The sequence below is a fragment of the Silene latifolia genome, chromosome 3 (assembly GCF_048544455.1).
Source record: "Silene latifolia isolate original U9 population chromosome 3, ASM4854445v1, whole genome shotgun sequence".
NCBI lineage: Eukaryota > Viridiplantae > Streptophyta > Magnoliopsida > Caryophyllales > Caryophyllaceae > Silene > Silene latifolia.
This window is the reverse complement of record NC_133528.1, coordinates 108,051,105-108,073,598: the sequence shown is the minus strand read 5'-3', so window position 1 is coordinate 108,073,598 and position 22,494 is coordinate 108,051,105.

Genomic DNA, 22,494 nt, shown 5'->3' with positions numbered 1-22,494 from the left:
TAAAACAATGGACATTAGAGAGACTCGTTCCCTTAGTGTTCGTGGTTTTAACACAAGGATTAGGGGCAACTACACTTTTAGAAACCGACTCGGTGGTGTTGCTACTAGCACTTCCCTTTGATCCCCTGTTGTTCCTCCACGGTGTAGATCTACTACCCTCCCCATATGTCGAAGTATATTTTAACTTTCCTTGGGCCTTAACTTTCAAACACAAACCACATAGGGTGTCAAAATCGGCATAGGGAAACATTTCTACGGCATTATCTACGGATTTGTTCAACCCTAATAAGAAACGAGACATTTTTTGTTCTTCATTCCTCCAATTCCCCTCATTAAAGCCAAATTATCAAATTCATCTATATAATCATTAACACTCCATTTCCCTTGTGTTAACTCAGTAATCCCAACTCCAAATCTGAGGTGTACTTTAATGGCATGACAGAGGAATTGAGAAATCAAATCAAGCAAGTCACTGTCTTCACTGAAGGCAATATGCCATTCAGGTAATTGGGGGTCCCTATACAGGCTGGTAGGCTCACTAAGAAAGAATGCAATATTTTAACTGAAAAGATGGTTAGTAGGATTAGAAGTCTAGGTGCTAAGAAACTCTCTTATGCTGGCAGATTAACCTTAATTAATTCAGTTTTGAATACTATCTGCAGTAATTGGGCCTCTATGTTTATCATTCCTAAGAGTGTTATTTAAAGAATTGAGAGCATCTGTAGAAACTTCTTATGGGATGGGAGCTCTAAATATCATAGAGTGTCCCTAGTAGATTGGGACAAGGTGAGTTTGCCCAAGAATGAAGGGGGTCTGGGAGTTAAGAAGGCTAATGTTTGGAATATTGCAGTTGTGGCAAAGCTGGTTAACTGGATATATTGTAAGTCAGACAGGCTCTAGATTTGCTGGATTCACCAAGTTTACATAAAAACCAGGATTGGGATTCTTATAAACCTCCAACTGATGCAACTTGGTCATGGCAGAGCATCTGCAAAGTGAAATAAAGAATCAAGGATGGCTACAACAATGGCATTTTGATATCTCACCCTCAAGACTTCTCTTTCAGTAGGGGATATGACCAGTTGAGACCTAATTCGACAACACAACTATGGCCCAAAGTCATTTGGAATAATTGGAATATTCCAAAACACTCTCTGATAACTTGGATTATTATGCACAGAGGACTGAATACCAAAGATAAGATGTTCAGATTTGGTTGCTGTGCAGATGAGCTTTGTTGCATTTATGGCTGTCATCCTGAATCAACTGAACATCTATTATTTAAGTGTGGAGATAGTAAATGCATCATGGCCCTCAGTGATAACTGGTTAGGAAGGAAAGCCCCTATTGTAAAGCCTAGGCAGCAATGGGGAGCAAGAGTGTTCAGTGGAAGACATTGGCGCTTATATTGAATGCTTGTTACTACTACATTTTGTCACAGAGGAATAATGCACGGGTTAATAGATGGTTGCTCAGGCCAGAAACGGTTGTCCATAGCATAAAGGGAAAAGTTAAGCGACGAGTGAAGTACAAACTTGGCCAGAAGACGGATCAGCAAGCTATGATTTGGCTTAGGAATATAGGCTTGTAATGTAATGTTATATTGCTTTAATGCCTCGAAAGTTTGCCATTTGTTTGTGTAAAATAGCTTTTAAGACATGGTTACTCTTGTAATTATTTACCTTCAATTATAATATTACTCACATTTCACCAAAAAAAAACCTCAGTAATCCTACGGTAAATAGCTAGCTTATGCGTGGGTGGTACATGCCTTTTCCGTAATTTCCGTTTGAAAGTGTCCCAAGATGAGATCTTGGCCGTGTCTGCCCGCGCACTTTGAGCCTTCACTCCTTCAAACCAAAGAGAAGCACCCTTACTTAAATTGAGTATAGCGTACTTGCAATGTTTCTCATCTTCAACATCCTTAAAATCGAACATTCAATCGATCACGTGTTCCCATTCCAGATATGCCTCAGGATTTATCCATCCAACGAACTCAGGTTGTTCGTTAATCTTGAACTCATCACTAGGACGTACTATCTCATGCCTAGGTTGCCATCGTGGCCCTCTTTCATGCGCATTCCGCAGGGCTTCACGCAAATTCTCCAAGAAATTTGGGTCATCAAAATTCATCTTCCAACAATTAGGAACAAGAGCCGAAGCTCTGATACCACAAAAGACACGAGTTGGATTGAAAGAATGGAACTCGTGTCTTGTAGCGGAATTAACTAAAACTGAACAGTTGTTGAAACTGTCTGATGGTTGGAAGTTGATGAGTTTTGAAAGGTGTTATGAACTTTCTGAAAGTGATTAACGTAAAACATAGAACAACAAACACACGATGAGATCCGAATTCACTAGGTGCAACCCAATCTTAACCGTGATATTTGAAGCAACCAATTATCAATCAAAGGACTGATATTTGGCGAGATAGACCTATAACCCAACAATGGTGATCAAGCTTAAGCCCTATTGAGAATGATCGTGTATTTACTCAAAACGCGTTGAATAAAAACAAAATAATTTGCAGCAGCAATTTTATCATAAGACAAAGTGTTTTTGTGTATTATTTCTTGGATGAAAATGCAAAGGAAAACAAGGCTATAAATAGCCAAACTTACACGTCTAAAACGACTGCCATAATGTGGTAATAAACAACCTAATTAAGTCCCGTAATTAGACTTTGACTAAGCTAGAACTTACCAATTAAAACAGCCATGTAACAGCTACAATAAAATGACTATAATGCTAAAATAAAGCTAGTTTAAATGCTCAAATAAATCTTCTTAAATCCTGAAATCCCATAATAAATCCCCATTTATTCCCAATTAATCGTTTGTCTAGCCTCGACCGATCAATTGAGCTGGTCTTCGATTTTGATTAGGCAAACATAATTATACATCGAATCACCAATCCAATTAGCTTGAGTCGTAATTAATTTGGCTCTTGGAACATTACTTGAACCAGCTTTTGATTAGTCTATAGGACTGTCCATAGCGACATCCATAACGAGCTCATCGATGCTATCTAAATCTGTATCAGTACCAGTCTTGTTGCATGACCGACCAATTTGACCAACTCCACCATAATCAATCTAAATCAATTTGTTACTAATTCTTTTTCTAGGGCACCTTTGTTTGCATTGAGTCGAGCAACCACTAAACGGCAACTTAGTTAAACTCGCTTCATTAAACATGTAAGTTTGAGGGTGTAAATCCCACTTTAATCTTGTTTTATTTCTGTATTATATCTTTTATACGAATTTATATTATAAGTATGCTCAAAACTGTTTTCAAACCCTTTTTGACGAAACAGCAAGGGAAGACCATCGCAGCATCTGATGTGCCTCTTCCAAGTGTTGCTTAGCCGTTGCTGCTCTCCTTCTCCTTCCTCGAGTACCCGTCTTTTTTCTCGTTCCTCTTCTTCGTCTTTCTTTCTTCTTCATTTTCATAATTTAAGTCTCTTATTTTATTTTATAAAATTCTTTTCGACTTAAAATCCGAAATAATTAATATTTGCGGGTTTTTATTGTAAAATCAAACACGAGTCTGCGAGTTTTCAGTTTGTTCATGTTGAATCTCCCAAATTCGGCCTTTGTACAAGATTTAGAGTTTTTATTTTATCTATTCCCCATCTTTTAATTTTCCTCTTTGTTTTCAATTCATCTCTTGTTCATGTTTTGTAAACCCGACTTCATATATCACTATAAACCGTTGTATAATTCATCATGTAATCTAAACACTTAACCTTTCGTAAATTTCTATACATAAAACCAGATTAAACCACTTCGTTTGAGTTATATGTAGAAATTATCAACTAAAATCAACCAACAAACATTAACAATCCACGGGTCTAACTTTCACAGTCAGAACCCAGCTCAAGAATAGACGCACAAACTGATGCGCCTCTTCTAGAGGACGCAGCAGATACTGTGACGGTTCTGGGTTAGTTTCTGCCTCTGATCTCTTTCTCGCCTCGACGTAGGATTATATCAGGATCTATAAATCGACTATTATCCTTACTATCGCCATACATTAACCTATTTATGTATTTTAGTTTCTTTTAATTTCTTTTTTTTTCTAAATCTTTCGAGCGTGTTTATGACATAAATTCAATATTCGATTGTAATTATTCATTTATTTCGTCTGTATGATTTATTGTTGGCAATTCACATGTAAATTAATCTAATTCTAACTTCGACCCCAATTGTATGCTAAATTGTATGTCAAACCGATATAGTCTTATTTCACATGTTAGGATTAATCTGTGGGTGTTGCATCGCATGCATATAATCAACAACATATCAAGTATAAATGACTTCCCTGACCATTAGTAGAGGTCGCTATCATGGCGGGCGGGATTAGGTGTTCGATTAAAGAGCTTCCTAATACGTACCCTCACCCCTTACTCAAGATCTCTGTGAGCATCCTGTTGGAGCTTGTGTCCTCCACAAATTAGTGTGATAACATTTTTAAATCTCCTACAGGTTCACAAGGGTATACTTCGTATTTTAATCAGTTGATTAACGATTACCTAATAACGGTTGGCTTGCTAGAAAGTTTGACGTTATTATCATACAGATGGCGGTGATCAACTGGTCCCTAAAGGTCACACCTATAGGATGTGTTTGAGAGATGTGGTTATAGAAATGTAATCACATTGATGCCTTATATGACTAAACAGTTAGTCAATGTGTTCATGAGACGATTATTTAATGCCAATTAAATAATATTAGTTGAGACGACTTAACTGTCAATTCGTAAATTGAATATAATAAGTTATATTTAATTAATGTATGTAATGTTAGCTTGGACGAATTAATCTGTTAATTCGTTATTAAATGTAATCGGTTATATTTAATATCAACAAGATGAATGTGTCATAGTGGTAATAGTGAGGGTACTCAAACCAAGAGGTCATGGGTTCGATCCTCACTAGATGACAATTTACACATGTTATACATTTTTGGAATAACCGAAAATAAGAGAAATAACTCTCTTAATTTCGGTATATGGGCCGAAATTTTGGAAGGAAAATATCTACCCTATTACACCTTATACTCGGTTTTATAAGGGAATGGGAGATCATGATTTTCTAACCTAATTTTAACCTAGTTTTTCTCATCATTTCTCTCATTAGAAAATCACACAAAAACCCTAATATTTACAGAAAATTGGGGATCTCATTCTAGCAATTTTGAGGGGTATTTCTCGGAGCATCTTGGATGCAACTGATAGGAGAATATCATTGCGATATTGTTCATAGGCCGAATTAGCTAGGACCGAAGGTTATTTCTAATTCTCGTTACCCTTTTGTTTATGCAATTTAATTTTATGACTAGCTTTCATCATCTTATAAATTCGTTATAGTCCTTAAATTAAAGGGATGCATACAGATAAATCCCACACATCCGTGTTCATTGGCATCGCGAGAGTCATTCCCGACATAGAATGCTAAGGTTAACGAATTTCTTAATGTTCATGATTCCAAGTAGAGGAGGAAGCTAGTTCATTTAGCTTTCATTTGGTATATGGGAGGCTCATTAGTTCATTTTAAATGGCAAGTTATGGCCTTTGTAAAACAGGTCTGATTTCTGGAATGCAATAGCCTGTTCTGTTTTAATGCTAGCATCTGTCAGGGGCATTTTGGTAGATTAGCACGTCCAAGATATGTATTGATCCTATGAGAATCCTTATGCCATGAGATGAAGAATGACATGTTTGGTTCCCATTTAAGAAGGTTTTTAGCTTGAGAAATACAACTAACAATTTTTTGAACATTGAAGGCGATCTCTTGTGGTCCACCTTTTTGGGTTGTTGTTTCTTTGCTTTGCTTTAGAGTGGAACCTGCCCCAAGCCATGACAAGGCCCCCTTTATAAGCTCTTCTTAGAGACGTTATGCTGTTAGGACCTCACCTACCCATATCACAAAGCAACAAGAACAACTAGCCACCTTTATTACTTTTTTCTTTATTGTTTTCTAGTTAGTTTGTTTGTCTTGTATCCAGCTTTTTGTAAGATACTTTAGCTATTTGTTATACTCTTTTATAGGCCTAGTGTGGCCTTTAGATTTTTATTTGAATGGATAAGATGGACTCCTATGGTCTATATAAACCAAGGAGCTGATATGTAACAATCAGATTTGAGTTTTAAGACTAAAGAGTCAAACTTTGTTTTTCTTAAGTTCTCTTGGCTGTGTGCTTAAGAAGCCTCTCTTTGTTAAGTGCTAAAGGTTTACAGAAGTGTATTTTACAGTGTGCTGGGATAAACTCTGAGTTTTGTACATTGGCTGGTGTGCTTTCTACAATTCATATCCAATTCATTACATAAATGACAAAAACAGCAGGCCCCTCAGAGTTTATTTATTGTGAGCAGTTTTAAATCAATTATTAAAAATACTTAGAGGCCCATAAAAATCACCAAATTTGGCATAGTTTTAGTTTACCCTCTTAGCTAAATTGTCACTAAGTTTCATGATTTTAGGAAGCCATTTACTATTTTTAATAAATTTAGACATTTGACTGCACCCGGGTACAATATTCTGAGTTTAGTGTTATTGTTCTGTTATTTTGGGTCAAGTGTCCCTTAATTACAGTCCACTCATCGGGAAATACGTCACCAAACTCATCTAACAACTCTTGCATGGCTACCTTACTATCTTCACTCACCAATTCACGCACCAACAACACATAATTCCGGTCTCCATGAGTCAATGCATCCTCAATCTCGATTGCTTTTAAGAATAAGCTCCCTTTAACACTCGACTTCTTCTTCTTACTTGATGATAAAGGGTTAAGATGATACTATGTCTTTCCTTTAGTCACAATGTAAACATTACACCTGCCTTCGTATTCAACTTTTTGATCAAATTGCCATGATCGACCCAAAAATATATGACAAGTACTCATTGGTATCACATCACACATGATAAGGTTATTTTCAGTTGTTGGCCTATCAAAATAATTCCTATTCTCAAATAACTAGTAGCTCGCAGTAAGAAAGGGTCGAATCCAATGGGAGACGTGTTAATTGATCTAGTTTGTTTATATTTAAGTTCATCTTAAAGGTAACAATTTTATGGGTTTTTGTTTCTTTGATTTCTAAACTAATTGCGATGTAAATAAAGACAAATTCAATAATATTAAAGAGTCTAAGGATTGGGTTGATTAGGGAGTCATCCAAGGGTGAGATTAAATTCATTGATTGAGCAATTTATATTATTCGAAGTCATACGATCGGTCGATTCTAATATGTCTTTTTAGATCTAAACTTAACATGCGATCGCTATTATTAAGTCAGTCTAATTCAATTATCGTGGTCTATACTAGTCTTAACCCGGTTAGTGAAAATCGTAGTTTGCAAGACTAATTAACCAATTCTGATCATTCATTAATTAATTAGATGTAAGACAATAATTGAACAACAATCAAGAGCAATTTAACAATCAATTCATTAATTAACCCTTTTCTAACAACCTAGATCCCACTTCACCCTAGAATATGAAATTAGTTATGCATACTAGTGGTAATAATAACAATAATAATTATAGAAGATATAATTGAAATCATGTAAAGATGTATAACAAGCAATTGAATGAAATAGAACATGAATTATTAATAACTAAAGAAGGACTAGAGAATACCATAATTAAAGAGTCTTTAGATCCGCAAACAATAATGATAAAACTAAACTAAGAATTTTACGAGAATTCTAGGGTAAAATAATACGTATCTAGGTGAAATAATCCGTAAATAAACATAGGGTACGAACTAGGTATTTATAGTAAAACATAACCGACATATGGAAATTGTGGAAAATACCTCAGCTCGATGTGTACTCGATCGAGCCTAGGTGATCTCGATCGAGTACACGACTTCCTCAATCGAGTCTACTTGGGATTGATCGAGTATTCTCCCGTTTCAGCTCTTTTCTTCGTGTTGTCTTCTTAACTTTTCTTCGTTTATTCTTCTAGATTCTTGTGCTATGCTCCGTGTATTCCTCCATGCCCACTCCATGGTGCTCATTCCATTCCTTTGCTCCATAAATGCATCATTCCTGCATTAAACACCGAATAGCGGAAGTATCGACATTCTAGCATAAAAGCCATGTAATTATTATAAACTAGCACGAAAACCGTATCAAAAGCAACTAAGGGGAGGCATAAATATGTCTATTATTATGACTCATCAAACTCTCCCAAACCATCTCTTTTCTTGTCCTCAAGCAAAGCATCACACATTACATAAGGCAATCATACAAATGGCAAACAAATAACTCAGAGCTAATGTTTAATGCATACAAATCCCGAGCTATCCATAACTATAACAAACCAATGACCAAAGTGTACCAATAAAACAAATTTAAATGCGCGGGTAATAGAAAACGTAGCTCAAGTCTCATGTCACCATACTATAGACAAATGTCAAATACCTTTCGATCTTGCAAGATAAATTAGTCGGATTCTCGCGGATTCACTAATGCACTCATAAGTATGGGTAATTTATATGTGAAGATAGAAAGAAGTAGAAACTGAAGGAAATGTAGATCTTTATACATAAACATACTCATATATGTTATAAATTAATTTGTCATAAAATTAAACATGGATTTTATGCATGCAAACATTAATAAAAGAAGATAAGAAAACATTTTCTCACCATAATGATTTCGGTCATATTGGGCACTAACAAGATCTCCTTCTTGTTAGTTCTTGAGCTTTCCATTAATGGATGAACATTCTTGACTTCAAATTAGAAGCCCTCCAATTAGTTGCACCCAAGACAATCCCTTAAACCCACAAATAAACATGTACTAGATGTTTGCAATGTAGTTTACCTTAAAATCTATTACTAATACTCATATACTACTTCTAGTAATCTTAGTAATTCATATGAACAATTTAGATTAAAATCTCATCCTTTTTGATGAAGATGGAAGAGAGAGAAGAGAGGAAATTATACATGAACATTTTGCATGTGAAAATTAGAATGAATGATAGTAAAAATTAGAGAATAAAAATTCTCTACTCACTCTCCAAAAACCGGTTGGAGGAGTCCTAAAAGACCAATGCATGGTCTTTGCTTTTTACCTTTTTGTCTTATCAATATTGTAGGTGTAAGGCTATGTAATAATAGGTATGATTATAATAATTTTAGGCATTAAAATAATACACCCATCATCCTCCACTACCTACAATATTCCGGTCCATATGTAAAATGGACTACCATTTTATTTTGTCAATTTGTTACTTGTCACACAATATGTCACATGTTATGAGAAACATGTTATTAATTAATTTAATGCATATTTATCACATAAATATCATTTCATGAATTAATTAAATCACATACAACAAATTGACTAGTGATACTTGATCACATAAATAAAATGGGTCATATAGTTATAATTCACAACTTCTTGTAATTATAATTAACCATTCATTCTTATCTTTATTGTTTCTCAAACAATAAATAATTTTAGCAACAAAGCATTTTATTACTAAAATAAATCTTATTTAATCCCATTACAATAAGATATCAATACTCTCCTTCTCACAAATCGAATTGTTCAATTTTAAGGAATTAATTAATCTGTATCGGTATACAACTAATTAACCTTTTCAATTAAGGGAATCGTCCTTTAGGTGTGACCTCAAGGGATCAACTGATCACCACCGTCGCACGACGAGAATGTCAAACTCTAGTCAACCAATCATTACCGATATGTGTGGACCAGTTGACTATATATGTAATGTATCATCCCTTCCGTATTCTTGAAATGAGATTTAATAATGATATTTAAATCATGTGATCGCACTATTGTTGAGGACACATTTCCCAACAATCTCCCACTTGTCCTCGACAAGTGTGCGTCACCAATTCTCTTGTCCTATTACTATCTCCCACTCAATGCAAGGTGTCTTTCGGGTCGTACTTGCAAGTGATCATATCGAGAGTGGTTTCCTCGATCTAGAGAATAACTGATTGACCGGAATTTATCCACCATGGATACCTTCCGAGCGTGGCCACGTATTTCCGTTCATTACTCCTCGAGTGGCCCTGAGATATTGTTTTAACCCCGACAAGGGGGTGGACAATTCCTATCGCACTTATTCCCTTCGACTAGCCACACCATCATAACCCAAAATATGCCCATTTGACCCCATTTACGAAGGTCGTAGTAACACAAATCAAAGTTAATCAAATCGTGCCATCTTAGGCGAATAGTCTTTAGTCAAAGAATCGACTCATTAGAATACTATAGTAGCTCTCGCCATGACCAGGCTATATAAATTTGCCGAACTCTATAAGCGGTCACTGCCCGACAAAGTGTTCCTAACAGTCTGCCTATGTGATCGACTAGTCATCTCACATGACTGTATGGCACTTGAACTTGCCATCAATCGCATCACACTCTAGTCACTTCGAGACGTCACCTCATATAAGTGACTATGGGCGAATACAATGCTAATCCGTGTTCACTTTAACGGGGTTCAATTGTCTCTACAACCCGTTTGGATGTAACAAAGTATAATAAAAGAGTTTTAAAGTAAAACTCGAACGACAAATGCGATTATCACATATGAATAGTCAATGCCTGATTACTATTTCATGTTCTATAATCTAATTTGATCTTGTACGTAGTTGTTCATTTCAATTCAATTGAAATGACATGACTCATCATGTTTAGCCTTTGATAAGGCTTTGGTTAGTAGGTTTTATCAATTTCTTGTACCTTACTCAACCTCACTACATACTCGTTTTCCTTTGTAATGTATACATTTGCATCACAAAACTTTCTGAGTACGTGTCGAGAACCAATCAAGACATAGGCCTTCTATCCTTAGAATAGCTCCCACTGTTTTCGCAGTGTGCGGGACTCTTCCTTCTTGCACATCCCATGATTGCAAGTGTACTCAATTTCCGTTATAAATATCTCTCATTGTTCTTTATTGCCTAGAACGATTCTAGAAAATCTACTTCTTAATTAACATTGCCACAATGGTATCTTAACCATCCTAATGTGTTTTGATTATGGTTTTGTCGGAAACCATGCGCAATCTCAATTGTCAATTGTCACTTGTGTAACACCCTTACACAAAATTGCATCATAAACACTTTGCATCATAGCCTTAATGCTTCTGCAAGCACTTAAGGGTAATCTTTATAGCTTACTTGGTAAAGATTACTTAAATTCGATTTTGAAAACAGTTCATCATACTCAAAGCACATGAAGTGTTGTACATCATTTCTTTTTAATTGATTCGGCAGCGAAAGCAAATGAAATCAATCAAATATGTTCAATTTAATTGAACTAGTCATGAATCTTATCAACATAAGACTTCTTACTGACACTAATATCATGTGGATTTATCTTCATAAATCCGGATATTCAAGATGTATTATAATACTCCAAAAGTCTTAAATCATTCTCAATGATCAATATGTCATCCACATATCGGACTAATTAAAAATTCCGTAACTCCCACTAAACTCCATGTATAAACATAACTTCTCGACTTATCGAGAAATGTTTTATCGCATGATCAAAATGTTGATTCCAACTCATTGATGTCCTACTTAAGACCCTCTCTTAAGTTTCACATTATCTTAGGATTGCAAGAATCTACAAAACTCATGACATGTATTGAATACATTCCTTCTTTTGAAGAAGCGGGTTTTAGATTCACTTGCTACGTATTTCATAACCTCATAATGAAACACAAGCCTTAAGAAGATCCAAATAGACTTAAGCATTTCAATTAGTGCAAAACCCTTTGCAACCAATCTTGCTTTGAAATATCTCTTTATTAGTGCAAAACCCTTTGTCACTAATCAAGCCTTTTCGTTTCGGATTTTCATGGCTCTAAGCCTTGTATTGAGTTGTGACTTTAAACACTCTTATGTAAGTCATATGTTCATTACTTTCTAGAAGTAATCAACTTAAATGAAACAATTTCTTTTGTAAGTTATAAGCTCTTTACTTTCTTAAGAGTAGCATGAATTCATCATCTTTAACAAGTGACGAATTTAACCTCCCAGGTTTTAAAGAAACAATGTATAATGTCTTGCACAAAACGTCTCATGTAGCCAAGAAAGAGCAGTTTCTTGCGACATAACATTCTCTATGGCATTCTTTGTGGCTCTTGAATAATTTCTCCCACTCTGTCTTTTAAAAATAAACTTGTATTTTAGAAAGACAACTTCATGAGCCGCAAACCCGTCGTGCTCGTGATAATTGCAAGGGAAAAATGATCATTTGTTTCTTATGAAAAACTTGCAACCATGGTACCCTTACCATTTCATATCTCATATGACTCGATTTAGTGGAAAAATAATTTAGACAAAAATGATAAAATCCCCAAAAGGATCAAGTAACTCAAAGTAACTTGATTGAAGTCCAAACCATATCAAATAGCGTTTGATTTCTTATCCTTCCACACATTATTTCATAATGCGTGCTAAGAGAGATTAACTTGTGATACTAGATCACATTTCCTTTGGCTTATATCAAAGTCTTCACTTTGATAATCCCATCACGACTAAATCGTGATTCCTTGAACTCTTGAACTTCTTCAAAGATTTCTCTATTTACCTTATTAAGTGAACACACTAGCGTCAACTTAAATCGTTGGTAAAAGAGAATGATCAACCTATTATGGATCAATGATTTATAACCTCGATCTCCTTTTCAACCAAAAGGCACGAGACATCTTGCTTTGAATACAAGATACGCATATACCATTAACAATCTAATGGTTTCAAGAGTACTCGTTAACTCTTTGCGTTCATTATTCCAAAATTTTAAGGTTTAATCTTGGGTTACCAATTTGAGTCTTGCATCATCTTCATGATATATTATTCTAGTTTGGTTTAGAATATAATCACCTTGATGATGGGCTAGCCATACATCAAATCATGGTGTATAGGGTCACAAAAGTGAAACCTCTTTTGTATCTATAACAAATTGTATTCTTATTTAGAGTTTATGTACTTAATAGTCACAATTAAGTACAACTCCAAACCCGAAAACTAGATTTAGTACACAATGACTCTATCTCTTGACTTCATTGTTGCTAGTCGTCATATTCTAATCATCCTATGTATCAAACATAATGATGAAAACCACCACCGGTTTCTAATATTGACGAAGTAATACTAGCAAAATTTGTGTTTAATCAAATAACCATTTAACGAAGAAGGTCCCATTAGATGTCCCACAACTAACTTGTTGATTCTTCAATAATTTGGGGTAGTTTCCTTTCTCGTGTCCAACATTTAAGACAAGGGAAACTTTATCGGTCGGGATTGATAGGTTTAGTATCGTCATTCTCAACAACTTTACCTTTAACATTACCTTGTATCAATTCCATTTACTTCTTGAACCTCGTCCTCATCTTAACAGTTTAAGAGAATGCTCCCACTTATTTCAATGAGTCTTTGCTTTGAGAAGCAAAATTGAATTCACGAAGATCACTCTTCATTTGTTCGTTTTAGTCTTAAAACTTTCATTGAAGTGGTTGCGTTATTTTGGTCAATTACGAATTCTGGACAAAACTAATTACCAAAACAATTTATCGCTTCAAGGTACTTAATTCATTTAAGTACATGAAAAACAATCCATTGTAAGTAGATATGTTAGTCTAGAATCAAAAACCTGTTTGATAATGACTAACTTTAATCTATACTCTTTACAAGAGATCCTTAGCAATGGTTCATATGAGGTTTTAGAAGCAAATTCATATTGTCTTTAGTTACGATGTTTTAATGGAGTTTTGAATCGAAATGATATCGTATATGAATTGTGGTAAAGAAAGAGAACAATATAACAACGGAATAGTAGAAAACTTAACATTTATCGTTTCATTAATACTTGTAAATAACAAGTAAAGCATTTACATAGTGACCTCTACCCAACTATGATAAATGATTCCAAGATCCAAATTCATATTAACTTGGGCACGGTAGGGTCGATTCATCCCTTATCAATATAACTCGGTAGATTAACTCTTTAATCGATTCTACTTTTAGAACTCTTGGTCGATAATATTACATTAACAATTATCTTTAGCCGAAAACACATTCGACAAGGGCACGGTAGGGCCGATACATCCCTTATCAAAAACTTTTGTTGAGTTCAACCCAAATTTCGAATAAATGTGTCCATGATCCAAATCCACATCAACTTGGGCACGGTAGGGCCGATTCATCCCTTATCAACATGAATTCGGTGGATTAACATTCATCACCCACTTCCCCTACGTAACAAGGTTTGTACCCCGGTAGGGCCGAGTGCACTCCCTCGCGAAATAGGTTTTCATGGTTTCTACTATTTGGTAAGGCTAAGTCTCAATTGTTTATTTTAGCGAGAGGTCATGTCAATTTATTATCTATCACGTTTTAAGTGAACTAAAGCGGTGAACTACGATAATTATAATTGACACGGTCGATAAACTCGATAAAATGATAATGCATGTTTTAGTTATGGCGATTTAGCGATGCATGTGACATAAAATAAAATGCAAGCATAAAGATAAATAAATCCTAGTATGGCCTTTCCTAAAATAGAAAAACTATTTAACTATTACAAATTCGGAAACCAACTCCATTGGTCCCTTGAACTTCGGTTGTGGCACGCATCTCGAGGTAACACCGTCTTTATGTATCGCCATTCTTGAAGAAATCCGTCTTTGGGAACTCCGGAATGAATAAAATTACATAATAAATTACATAATTTCCTATTATACATTTGTAACTAAAATAAAATAAATCTATTAAATTACAAAACGGTGATACGAGATCACAATAAAAATTACAACCGAATCGATATTCCCATACATTTCGGGAAATACCAATTAAAATCTAAGGCCATACTAAATAAAATTACATAATTCAAAAATACATAAATTAAAATTATGACAATCATAAAGAAAAAATGCAGCATTATAATATGTATGAACATGCTCAATTTTATGCTAAATCGCCTCTAATTAGCCAATATCGTATATTACTCAGTTTTTACGGATTTGCGTGATTTCAACATTTTATAATCACAAAAATTACATAAATTCATATTTATGCATAAGTTAATTACCCTAACCTCTTAGGACTCAAAATTTAGTCTTCACTAATAATTTGACCATAATTAACCCATATTTTATAAAATTGTTCATAAATGGACCAAAAATTACAAAAATAAGCTATAAACTTCAAATAAATCACAAAATTTCAAATAAATTCAAAATTTGAGATTTAAACTCATGAACATTCTGGAAAAATACCATGACACTCATAATGTTCAAAATCTTAGGTTAAAAATTTCAAAAATTTTCCGGAAAAACAATGTTGCGGTTTATCGATTTTAACAAAAAATAATCATAAAAACATGGAAAAATTATATTCATAAACTTTTCAATTTTAGATCTGAAAATGATAATAAAAAGCAACATTAGACGTTTTTCCTAAGTCATAGATTATGTTTTTATTAATTTTACACTAATAATGTCACAATTTATGCTATTTTTCTTCAAAAATCCATAAATCATGCAAAAAGACTTCTTTATAGCCAATTATTTTACACACATCTTGTAAAATTGCATGTGACAACATATTAATTTTCTATGACCATATTCGAAATTTAACTCATATTAACCTATTTTTCACTTAAATCCGAATTTAATAATGAAAAATCCATTTTTCTAGCATAACAAGTCCAAAAATTATGAAAATTTACAGGTTATCTAAAAATAATATATGTGACAACATATCCAAAAAGCAACTGAAAATTCGAAGTATAGCTAATTTTAGACCAAAAATGACATTTTTACTCATAAAATCATATTTAAATGTCATTATTGAATTATATGAACAATAAAAATCCGTCAAATTAACCAAAATATCCTAAAACATTTTAGGACCAAAAATATTAACATGCATGGATTAATTTCGTGATATATCATAATAACACAAATTTTACAAGTTTTATTTGTTATTCTTATAACTCGGAAAAACTTTTAACCAATTTGCATGCAAACAACCGTGGCTCTTGATACCGATTGAAGGAAATGTAGATCTTTATACATAAACATACTCATATATGTTATAAATTAATTTGTCATAAAATTAAACATGGATTTTATGCATGCAAACATTAATAAAAGAAGATAAGAAAACATTTTCTCACCATAATGATTTCGGTCATATTGGGCACTAACAAGATCTCCTTCTTGTTAGTTCTTGAGCTTTCCATTAATGGATGAACATTCTTGACTTCAAATTAGAAGCCCTCCAATTAGTTGCACCCAAGACAATCCCTTAAACCCACAAATAAACATGTACTAGATGTTTGCAATGTAGTTTACCTTAAAATCTATTACTAATACTCATATACTACTTCTAGTAATCTTAGTAATTCATATGAACAATTTAGATTAAAATCTCATCCTTTTTGATGAAGATGGAAGAGAGAGAAGAGAGGAAATTATACATGAACATTTTGCATGTGAAAATTAGAATGAATGATAGTAAAAATTAGAGAATAAAAATTCTCTACTCACTCCCCAAAAACCGGTTGGAGGAGTCCTAAAAGGCCAATGCATGGTCTTTGCTTTTTACCTTTTTGTCTTATCAATATTGTAGGTGTAAGGCTATGTAATAATAGGTATGATTATAATAATTTTAGGCATTAAAATAATACACCCATCATCCTCCACTACCTACAATATTCCGGTCCATATGTAAAATGGACTACCATTTTATTTCGTCAATTTGTTACTTGTCACACAATATGTCACATGTTATGAGAAACATGTTATTAATTAATTTAATGCATATTTATCACATAAATATCATTTCATGAATTAATCAAATCACATACAACAAATTGACTAGTGATACTTGATCACATAAATAAAATGGGTCATATTGTTATAATTCACAACTTCTTGTAATTATAATTAACCATTCATTCTTATCTTTATTGTTTCTCAAACAATAAATAATTTTAGCAACAAAGCATTTTATTACTAAAATAAATCTTATTTAATCCCATTACAATAAGATATCAATATTCTCTTTCTCACAAATCGAATTGTTCAATTTTAATGAATTAATTAATCTTTATCGGTATACAACTAATTAACCTTCTCAATTAAGGGAATCGTCCTTTAGGTGTGACCTCAAGGGATCAACTGATCACCACCGTCGCACGACAGTAATGTCAAACTCTAGTCAGCCAATCATTACCGATATGTGTGGACCAGTTGACTATATATGTAATGTATCATCCCTTCCGTATTCTTGAAATGAGATTTAATAATGATATTTAAATCATGTGATCGCACTATTGTTGAGGACACATTTCCCAACAGAAACACTCAGTCAACTTATGAAACATGCATGCAATCTAATGTGATAGAAATTTCTCCAACTAATACGCATTCACAATATAGACAAAAGTACATGTATTAAGACAATAAGGATGGTAAATGGGCAAAAGGTAGAAATGGTTTATGCCAAGGCATGTTATGGATATGTGGAGCTAAGACGGTAGTCGCAGCGTTAAACTAAAACCAATTCTAGGCAAAAGTAAGCATAAATACAACCCAACTTGAGAAATCATCTAAACTTTGACAACACATGAGAGTCAATGAAGTACGCTCCAAATATGCATTAGACTCTATTAACCAACCTTCTGTTCCCTTAACAAATAACAATGAAGCACATATTTTTCTTTTCTTTCACTTTTTTTTTCGAATTTCTCTTTTATTCATTTTTCTTTTTTCCTTTTCTTTTTCTTTTGCTTCATATTTTTCTTTCTTTTTCAACATAGGGGATATAACACAATTGCTAAATAAATCTACTACACCCACAAACGACAATAATAGTCCCAATCCCAACTATAGTAGCAAAATAAACATGATAAACAAGCAACTGCGACTGTCCCGATAAAGTAGGCAAATTTTAGGATTGTAGCTATTAGAAGTAGGGTATGAAATGGCTACAAGGGTTTAAACGGGCTAAGAAAAGGATAATGTATGGCTTATTTGAACGGTAAGAACCGTCTATCCGCATGTACTCCATCATATGAACGCGTAAAAAGTTAAAAAACAAATGTCACAATTATGCAGTTTGATATTACACATTCCACAAGGAAAAACCACACTCAAGCCTAATTGACAAATGAGACCAGTTATGGATATTACTGGTTTAGGAAGCTCTATAGACCTTAGAATTTAAGTGGTTTATCAACATAATTGTGTCAAATCTAATTAGCATAAGGCTTGTCAAACACGGTCAAGACTTGAATTATGAGCTTTGTTTACATAAATAACGGGTCAAAACAATATACTTAGATAACTAATTGGGATTTAAATGTAAAAACAATGCAATTTAACATCATTGTTATTTAATTCACCAAGACTCGACCTAAAACAAAGGAAAAACATGTTTTTGTATTTTCGTATTTTTTTTTTTTTAATTTTTAAGGGATTTTTGATTTTAAATGCACACAACATAAATAAATCACACAACATAATTAAAGACTCCTCCCCCAAACCTAAATGTCACATTGTCCTCATTATGACGCCTACAGCATAGAAATCACATGCACAACAAATTTCCAGCAACCTAAAGGACACAGCTAACAAAAGGAATGGAAAAGAAATAGAGATAATACATTAAAAATAGATACAAGGGAAGAGAATACCGGGTAAGAGCGTAGGAGTTCCCCAAACCAACTGCAAAAATAGGGGAAAATAACCAACTGTGTAATTCATATCCAAGCCAGCTACGTTTCTGACCCAAAACAAAAGGGTACTCAATCGAACCTGGCAGCACTCGATCGAGTACTCTTCCTGGCGAGACAATTTCTGCTTTTAAAACAAATGCCCATCCAAGGCAAAATTAATACAACTTAAAGCTTGTAATAGTAAATCAAAAAGTAGCGCAAGTGCTACACACAGACATAAGTAGCACCAATAAAAGGTCAAAGCAAAGAATGTAAGCAATGAATAAAGTTCTGGCCCATCAAACTTAAAGTCTAATATAAAATACGAGCAAGTATGTTCATTGCTCTTCAAGTCATCATCTTTGGGGAGGATATGTGGCTCTTTATTTATCATGGGAGCTTTATCAAAAACTTTAACGGGCCCCTCTCTATAAATCTCATCCTCCAAGGCATCCAGCTCAGCTTCTATGTCAACATCATCATCAAAGACGTAAACAGGCACAGGATAAGGCTCGTCTCCATAAATCAACTTCTCTATTTCATCAACTTCCTTGGTCCATGGTCCTGACGCAGCAGTAGGGGCGTCAGACTGATTCCTATCAAAACACAAAGTAAAGGAATCATGAATAGCTGGATCAACAATATTAAGCATATAACATGGAGCTACTGAGTTGGGACGCTTTAAAGCGTTATCAAGAACAAATTTAATAATGTCATCCCCAACTCATAGTGTCAAACTACCAACCCTAACATCTATGAGTGCTCCTGCAGTGTGATGGAACGGTCTACATAGAATAATAGGGACTTGAGAGTCCTCAGCCATATTCATAACCGTAAAGTCGACTGGAATGAAATACTTCCCTACTCTAACCGGCACCTTCTCTAAGACACCCATATGCTTCTTTAAAGATCTATCAGCCATTTGCAAGGTCATATTAGTGACACGTAGTTGACCCATATTTAACTTTTTACTTATAGAATACGGCATAACACTAACACTAGCCCCTAAATCGCAAAGGGCTTTATCAATAGCTATACTACCAATATGACAAGGAATTGAAAAACTCCCTGGATCCTTTAACTTTGGTGGTGAGTTAGCTTGTAATGCGGCCGCGCACTCTTGAGTGAATGCTACTGTCTCAACTTCATCAAAAGACCGCTTCTTGGACATGATTTCTTTCAAAATCTTATTATACGCCGGCACTTGAGTGACCAATTCAGTAAATGGTACACTTAATTGAATATTTATCACTACCTCCATGAACCTCCCAAACTGTTGTTCAAGTTTAGACTTTTGAAATCTTTGTGGAAAAGGTAGTTGAATTTTAATTGGCTCGGCTTCTTTTTCTTTGGCAGTCGTTTTGGAAGCACCGTCGTCAGTTACAGGGTGTACTCGATCGAGTCCAGTGGTCACTCGATCGAGGATCCTATTTTCTTCCAATGTCGTAGCTGAAACATGAGAAAAAGTATGTTCTGGGCGTGTCCTCGATCGAGCCCGGGGTGAACTAAATCGAGCACAGGTGATACTCGATTGAGCCCACATGTACTCGATCGAGGAACCACGCTTTTCACCGTTTTTTCGCTTTTCTTTTTATCCCGTGTTTGATCCTTACTTAATTCTTTCTCGTCATTACTTAGCTCCAAATTACCCGATCCCTTAGGATACATATAGGGAACCTCGTTGTAACACCCCCTCATACCAAGGTGCCTTACCAGGACCACCCTACCATGAAAGTGTGTTACCATCTAGGTTGCCCGAGGTTAGTACATATCAAAAGCGTCTGAACTGAGCACATTTATTAAAGTACTGTAAAGCATAAAGTTTACAACATCCCAAATCCAAGTACTGGTTTAACAAAAGACAACTCCAAAGTTTAACAATAAAAGAAATCCAACTAAGACTCAGACGGTGATGCTATGACTGGTGATGGCGATACTCCCAAGACAGTCCCCAAGCTCACACAACAATACCTGTCCAGCCTGCTCACCATCCCCGAATGGATCACCGCAGATTCTACAAACAACACGGGGTCAGTATTACTCAAACATTAAGACAAACAAACGGAGAAATCAACTGATCATCGCCAATTCCCAATCCTCTATTCTCACACAGTAACCGACTACACAATGAAGTGTGTAGCCCTGCCAGATTACCCATCGCAACAAGTAATCCTCGCCGACAGTGGGTGACCGTAGCCGATCCCACCTAGTCCAGCTCCTGAATGAGCGACAACAATCCCTGTCCCTTAATGTGCACATCCCCTCCCGTGGCGGGTTCCACGGTGGGCGAACTAGGGTGTGAAGCCACTCCCGCAAGTGACTCCACCACAATCACAATCACATGATATCACAGCCATCTCAACACCCTCACACCAACATCGTCACAACAATCTCCATACTCCGATGATCAACAGATAACAATAATCACAACAAACATGTCTTACAAGAACAGTAAACTGAGTAGGAAACCCTACCTTAGAAATCAACAGTGGAAATGAACTTGAACACTCAGAAAGGCTCCTCTACGAAGTCTTCTCCTATACCATAATCATATCACACAATTACACATTGCACAACCCCCATATTCCCAATTCCGTAAATATACAGTAACCCCAACGAATACAAATAACATAGAATAGAACTTACCAACAGTAGGATGAGGAATTATACGCAAGGACTCCGAAGATTTCACAAACAACAAGGCTATGGGATGATTAGGGAGTGATTAGGGAGAGATTAGGGTTAACGTAGAAATGATGAAGTTGAAATGATGTTTTGAAAACTGACGCGGGATATAAAATAATCTTAAACACTCCCTAATCAAACCGTCAAAATAATACTCGCCAGACCGAATACTCGGTCGAGTAAAGTTATACTTGGCTGAGTATCCGCTACTCGGTCGAGTATTCACTATACTCGGCCGGGTATTCATCGGCAGAACCAAAACAACTCACAACAATAGCACTACTCGGCCGAGTAGGCTCTACTCGGTCGAGTAGTCACCAAAGAAAATCCGTAGTATTACAGTCTTCCCCCCTTAAAAAGAACTTCGTCCCGAAGTTCACACACTACTCTAAAAACAAGGCACAACACAACGCCGCAAGACTATACTAACCACATAAAACAACACCAAAGAACTACACAAGTCACCACAAAATCATTACCCCGACTCAAAACAAAACAACAAAATAAGACCAAACACGATCGCAACCATCTCCTACCCCCCTAAAAAGACAACGGTTACGTCCCCGTAACCAAACATACCTGATCAAAAAGGTTAGGAAAACGTTCTCGCATAGCTTCCTCGGGTTCCCATGTGGCTTCCTCCACGTTATGATTAGACCAAAGGAACTTGAGTAAGACCGTCTCACCATTACGGGTCTTACGAACCTTGCGGTCAAGAATCTCCTTAGGAATCTCGGTGTAGGACAAGGATTCATCAAGCTCGATGTTCTCCATTTCAAGGATATGCGACGGATCGCTCACATACTTCCGAAGTTGAGATACATGAAAAACATTATGTACTCTATCCAAAGCCGGTGGTAATGCTAACCGGTAATCTACCTCGCCAACACGATCCAAAATCTCATAAGGGCCTATAAACTTTTGGCTTAGCTTACCCTTTTTCCCAAACCTCATAACACCTCGCATAGGTGACACTTTCAAAAGAACCTTGTCACCTACCGTAAACTCAATGTCCCTACGTACGGTGTAAGTCGGCGTAGCTCTTCTGACGATCTTGAGCTGCTCTCATCTTTTGCCGAATTAA